The 6,735-nt window shown below is 37.9% G+C and overlaps 1 long non-coding RNA gene across 1 annotated transcript; it reads left to right on the top strand.

Annotated features, from left to right (window-relative positions):
- The first annotated feature begins 2,556 nt into the window (after nucleotides 1–2,556).
- LOC141910932 (uncharacterized) lies at nucleotides 2,557–5,088 on the top strand. The gene is made up of 4 exons (XR_012619941.1): nucleotides 2,557–2,607; nucleotides 2,736–2,844; nucleotides 2,937–3,221; nucleotides 5,004–5,088. It is a non-coding gene; the product is annotated as an uncharacterized LOC141910932 (long non-coding RNA).
- Nucleotides 5,089–6,735: the final 1,647 nt, after the last annotated feature.

Raw genomic sequence — 6,735 nt, 5'->3', positions numbered from 1 at the left:
AGGATCAATAGCCATCTATATGTGGTCCTATATACCTTTTACCGTTTTCAATTATCCGTATTAGTTTTTAAGTAGTTGCGAGTCAAACTTCCAAAACACGTTTTCTAGAGTATCATGTTTGCATATTTATATCAAGAAATTTGACAATTCAACCGGTCCTACTTTGTTAAAATCAAAATTTTCCGTAACTATGGAAACAAGGGCACCTAGTTATTTGAAAAAAAATGGTAAATAGAGATATATTTCTAGTAAAACAGGGACAGACTACGGGTTTGGAGGGTCGGTAGTCCGGACCCCCGCTCCTTCCCATTAAGGTTACCATCTTTGTCAAGACAGTGATCGCTTAAAGCCTACAAATTTAACACTCATCCTTTTGCAAATTAAATTGTTTTGGATGTATTTGTTTCAACACCGAGGAGCACCCTACTCGCAGCCTTAATATACGGAAAATGTCTGACTTTCACATTTGCAATCGTATAGCCGTACGTGCAGTTTTGGAATCGAATGAAACATGTTGGACAAAATGATAATTTCTGTTGCGAACCTAGATAGCTGGTTAAAGCAACGCCTGGGTTATTTCGTTTATTTTGACAAATCCTAGAGAATATATATCTTTAATTACCATTTTTCAAAAACCTAGGAGCCCTTATTTCTCTGGTTACTTAAAAAATTGATTTTCAACGAAGTAGGGACCGGTGAAATTGTGAAATTTCCTGATATATAGATGCACGCAGGGGACCCGGGAAAACGTGTTTTGGAAGTTTGACTCGCAACTACTTAAAAACTAATACGGATAATTGAAAACGGTAAAAGGTATATAGGACCACATATAGATGGCTATTGATCCTGAAAACTTCAAAAATGTAGATTAAAATTTGTAAGAATTACGAACTTTTGAATGAGATGAGCAATAATTCAAGTTGAATTATCGGGAAGACGATATCAACGAAATAAAAAAATTAAACCGGAGTAAAATAGGGACAAAAATTTCAACAATGCGGACCCGGCGGGTACCCAAAAAAATGGCGCCTGGAAACTGTAAAAAGGCTTATCGCGTCGCAACCGACTTGTGCAGCCACTTGTGACGCAACGCGACGATCGCGTCGCGTCGCAAGGTCGACCTTCGGCCAGCTTTCAAAGATGCGCCTTGCTCTGTTCAGTTCACGTACCGGTATGTTAATTTTCAATTGATTTTTTTTTGTAGATTTGGATTACCAAGATTTCGGTGTTCAGCAGCCAGCAGTTTGCATTCAAACGACTCCCGATACTGACTGATATCAATAAATACTAATTCACGAAAGACAAGACGTGTATTTCTCATTAGTTCGTCATCGGAGAGGAGAGAGAACATTCCGGGGCCAGTTACTGAGGGGCATGTCCACCAAACACCAGACATTGTGCTCGGATGCTGGATTGATGCTAATTTGAACCCCTATGAAAATTCCTCGGGACGCCTGACCATCCATTGGTTAACTGTAATCAACTTTTGAGCAAAAGGCACCCCGGTGTTTTTGGCCTATTACACCAACCAGAACAGAACTTTCATCGAGAACCGCCACAGGGCATGTACCGCTGGGAACGCGAGCATACTGAGTTCGAACATTGACAATCCATGTATCGAAATACTGATCTTAACTCTGGGAGTCGAACTTAACTAAGAACGTTCGTAAATACTGTGGTTATCTTTTGTTTTTGTTTACGTATATGGCGACTCTCTAGCGCGACATTACGTGCGCAACATCTCTTTATTTCTAACAGATTCCTGATGATGGCTGTCAGTAAAAACCGAAATGTTGTGGGTTCATTTTCGCGATAAAACGGTAGTTTTTCGTTTTATCCCGCGATAACAATTCGTGGGCTGGCGGGATGAGCTAGGTCTGAGAATGAGCTAGGTCTGGGAATGAGCTAGGTCTGGGAATGAGCTAGGTCTGAGAATGAGCTAGGTCTGGGAATGAGCTAGGTCTGGCGGGAATGAGCTAGGTCTGGCGGGAATGAGCTAGGTCTGATAATGAGCTAGGTGTGGTGGGAATGAGCTAGGTCTAGGAATAAGCTAGGTCTGAGAATGAGCTAGGCCTGGGAATGATTTTTGATCGAGGCATTAGTTTACAGTCTATCGCTAATAGTTCTAAGAATTTTCTTCGAATTCAGCGACAATTCGAGTCATAAACAATGGAAATTGATTATTTGAATGTAGTGCAAACTGTGCTAAGATATTTCTTGTGCATTCTAATGAGGACTGGTCCACTTCTTATATTTGACCGATGTATCCTCCAGCTAATGAATTATTGATACCCACTGGTCCACTTCTTATTCATTGTATTTGAAATGAATATTTTTGAGTTTGTTAGAATAGTACAGAGGGTGTGGTACGTATTATCATAGAACCACGCGTTTGTAGTTCAGTGGTATTTTGTAGCCAGTGGTGCTCGTGTCCATTGAACCGCATTATGACAAACTCAGTCATATTGTGTCCTGTTATTGTCCTCGGTCTTTGAAATCATGTAATACGTGTTCGATTTGAATTGAACCAATTTTGAGGATTAATTCTTGACACACGTTTAATTCACTATACACGCGAATATATGTCCAGTCCTTACGTGAGGTTAGGTGAGTTGAATCTTAAACGGGATTTTGTAAATCTATAAGCTATAAGGGCTCGGGCTTCTTTATTTGAATATTGATTCATCAGTCAGAATTGAAACCTGTAAAAAATATGAAATTGTCTTCTTTTTCAGATCAGCCATTCCTCATTGAGGACCTCATTGCTTCCAATACCGCGGGGCTGACTAAACCAACGCTGTTTTCAAAATAATCTATGATTCTCCACACAGAATTGAATTGGTGGTGAGTAGATTTGTAGGTTTTTTAATACTGGATATAACGGATTGTATGGAGTCAAATTAAAAATCATAACGGTGATCATTACGTTTTTTCAGAGAAGCTCTACTTCCTCTGATTGCTGTCAATGCGTGCTGGACTTAATCAACAAATACACAGGCCTTCTTCTCTTACTCGGGACCTGTTTGCTGTCAATACCTGCTGCGGACTAAATCAACAAATGCATATTTGGATCAGACATTCCTCGATTACTCCAGACCCGATTGCTGTCTGCGTGCTGGACTTTACCAACCTGGACCAACAGAGCTCAGTGCTGTAGCCTGCTTGGATGTCTTATCTTCTAAGTAACAAACAGAAGACTGATCGAAGTAATCCATGAATTGGTGAGTAGAATTTCTAACAGTTTTTCGTATAGGAAACTTAGGTTAGGTCGGGTTTAAGCCTATCTATCAAACAGATTGGTCCTCGTTACAGCAATTTCAGATACATTAGACTCCTAACATTCCTCTTAACTTGAATTAATTTCTGACCAGTGATTAATGTTTGAGATGTTAGAAAAACCTGATTGATATTCTTGATATTCTTTTGTTGTAATGGTTCTAAATTATTTGTATTAAAGTTTGAAATGATAATTCCACTTGCCGGTTTTGACAAATTTGAGTTACGAGGAGTCCTCTGTAAAACCATTTATCAGATAAAGGAAACTTGAAATTTATTCCATAAAACTGGACAATGAAATATTACTTGTAAAACCGACTTGTAACCGGTTCAATCGTTCGAGACATTTATACAGCACCTGAGAGTAGTCGAGCTATAGGCTTGGCAAGATGGTCGCATTTATTAAATATAGATTGCATTTTTTTTCTAAATCATCGATTCAAATTAGTTTTGATCGTCTGCTTGCCTGGAATTATGAATGAAATCTCTGATCGGTCAAGGACGATTAATCCGGTTATGACGAGTGGTATGAAGTTCGGGTTTGGCTATTTCACGGAATGGCTTCTTATTGTAATAATTTTATAAATGTGTAAGTTACCGGTTCCGCAGATTGTGGTTCTAAACAACGCAACAGATGTCGCCTTCGCTTAATTTACACTTGTCGTATAGTTTTCTCAGGAGACCGAGGAGGTTAGCTCGGTGGGCACAGGACGGCGCTCCGGCCCACCGGCGAATTCATGACAGAAATAGACTTTTTTACTAAAATGGTTTTTTCAATTTCCGACCAACAGATGATCCCCTCGTTTACCAGACCTAACACCTTGGCACTACAGTCAACCTCGCTTAAGTCATTATCAGATAAGTCATCACACTACATCAGTATTTGTATTTACAATTCTCTGGAGTAATTTGTAATACGTTCTTTCGGTAAGTCATCATCTAAACGATTCTCCCAACTAAAGAAGACTTAAGCGATGTTGACTGTACTTTCTCCGAGCCGAATGAATGAAGACATAGCTATTTTGTGATGGCCCTTTCTGGTCTCCAGCGACGAATCGGCTTCTGCAAGTAAATAAAGCTAGTGAAAGTATTCTAAAATATGATGGCAGATTTTGAATAAAATTACCGTGGTAAACCATTGCGGAAACCACTTGGCTTGGTCCAAAGTTGTTACAGCCTGTGAGCTCTGTGACCGCACCCTCACTTATTGATGTTAACTCGGCATTCTTTATTTCATTGTTATCTTCAAGTGAAAAATAAATCATATCATGTTCTTGTGTTCTGTTTTAAGTTTGTAATTTTGGTTGAATCTGCGACAAGTGTAAATTACTTATTCTCTTATTGTTCTTGCTCAGTCACACGTATAAAATCAGTAAAATACATTGAAGTGAAGCTGAAATTGACCTGATGCAATTGATACAAAGTTTTTTCGAGTTGTTCCTTGAGTGAACACGAAATAGTCGGAGTCTCCCTCCACCGGCGCGAACACGTCTCCCTCCATCGCCTTCCACTATCTAGGCCGTTTCGTGATGCAGTTCCACATATTTGGGGACGGCGTTCTGCTTAGGGTTAGGTTAAGAGATTAAGACACTGTTAAAACGAATTTGAGTTAGAAATACACGTTGAAAAGGTATCACTGACGTGTCTATAAAGCCTAACAACCACAACCACCTTTTCATAAATATGCCCTGCATATTTTTAAAATGTTGATGCTATTTGTTTTGTAGGGTGTCGTAGTATAAGTGAATAACGTTGTGAGGAGGTGGAATACCTGAAGATATGCGAGGTGTAAATACTGAAATGCATTGCGTGTATGTTCAATGAAAATAAAGTGTTTGAAATAAAGAATTCGATTTCTGCAATTTAGGTCGGCTTTAAGAACTTTTCATAGAAATACCGAAATAATGGGTTTCGTCAACACACCAAACACTCGAAGTTCAAGAGAATTCGAAATGGTTATAGATAAATGCATTATTTCGAAAGTGTCTATCTTGGTTTTGACTATTTCAAATCGCTAAACACTTCACTTACCTAGAGGAACGCGACATTGTCAAATGTATATCGTTATCGGAACCTTGAACCAGCAGCGGAGAGATACAGCACCAGCATATGAGCAAAGCGTCGTTACAGCATCCAAACTCTATCGGGTGGTTCTTAGAAAACGCAACAGATGTCATTTTTCGGATATATTTATAACCAAAGATTATAAAACTGATTATAAAACTTTTTATTCAACTAAGCCAGGTATTCACTCAAAGATCAGCTTCACTATTCCGAAGTATTGTATTTGGTTTATTGTTTTTATACGTGTGACTGAGCAAGAATTATTAAAATAAAGGAGACTCGTAATTTACACTTGTTGCAGATTTAAATAAAGTGACCAATTTGAAACCTTGATTCCTACATGACTTTTATTCAAAATTGTACAAAGTTTATTCGAATGTAAAATCGGTTTCTGGGACAAAATCATTTCTGATGAGGCTCTGCTTGCTTAAGTTGATGACATCTCCATTCATCAGCCAGATACCAGTTACAGGAACATTATTTCAACTTTTAAATCAATCTCTACAGTAATTCAGTTAATTGGGAAATTAGTGGCACGAGCTTGAGGATTTGTGAGTGAAGTTGACGTCTGACAGGACGCAAAGCGCAATAACCATCTCGGTGAAAGTCAGTTTCTAACCTCCATCAGTCTGTGGGCCGGAGCGCCGTCCTGTGCCCACCGAGCTAACCTCCTGAGTCTCCTGAGAAAACTCTACGACAAGTGTAAATTAGCGAAGGCGACATCTGTTGCGTTGTTTAGAACCACAATCTCCGGACCCGGTGACTTACACATTTATAACATTATTACAATAAGAAGCCATTCCGTGAAATAGTCAAACCCACACTTCATTCAAATATATATATATATATATATATATATATATATATATATATATATATATATATATATATATATATATATATATATATATATATATATATATATATATATATATATATATATATATATATATATATATATATATATATATATATATATATATATATATATATATATATATATATATATATATATATACTGGCAACCTTTCACAAACCTTTACCCGACTCCTCGGTGCCCGTTATAGTCTAGCCCACCTTCCTATACTGCCGAATTGCCCGTATCAACTCTGGACCAGGTCAAAATGTGTTTAGAATTGGTTTTATATTTTGCACTTAAAGCCAATTTAAAAGTTTGAACGGACACTTCAGTTTCAGTAAATCCCTGCAAAAGTTTTGTGTTATTGAGCGTCAGGTGACAAATCCACAATTTTAGTTATTTCTCAATATTTTCATATTTGTCTCGCGTCTAAATACAGAATCCAGAATGGTTTTAGTGTCAGACGATTAAAGCGGGTTACAACATATACGATGTGGATTGTATGACCCAATATGCAATGAAACAAAAATGTTTTC

The sequence above is a fragment of the Tubulanus polymorphus genome, chromosome 9 (genome assembly GCF_964204645.1).
Source record: "Tubulanus polymorphus chromosome 9, tnTubPoly1.2, whole genome shotgun sequence".
Taxonomy (NCBI): Eukaryota; Metazoa; Nemertea; class Palaeonemertea; order Tubulaniformes; family Tubulanidae; genus Tubulanus; species Tubulanus polymorphus.
The sequence above is the reverse complement of the archived record's forward strand: the minus strand, read 5'-3'. Positions and strand labels throughout refer to the sequence as shown.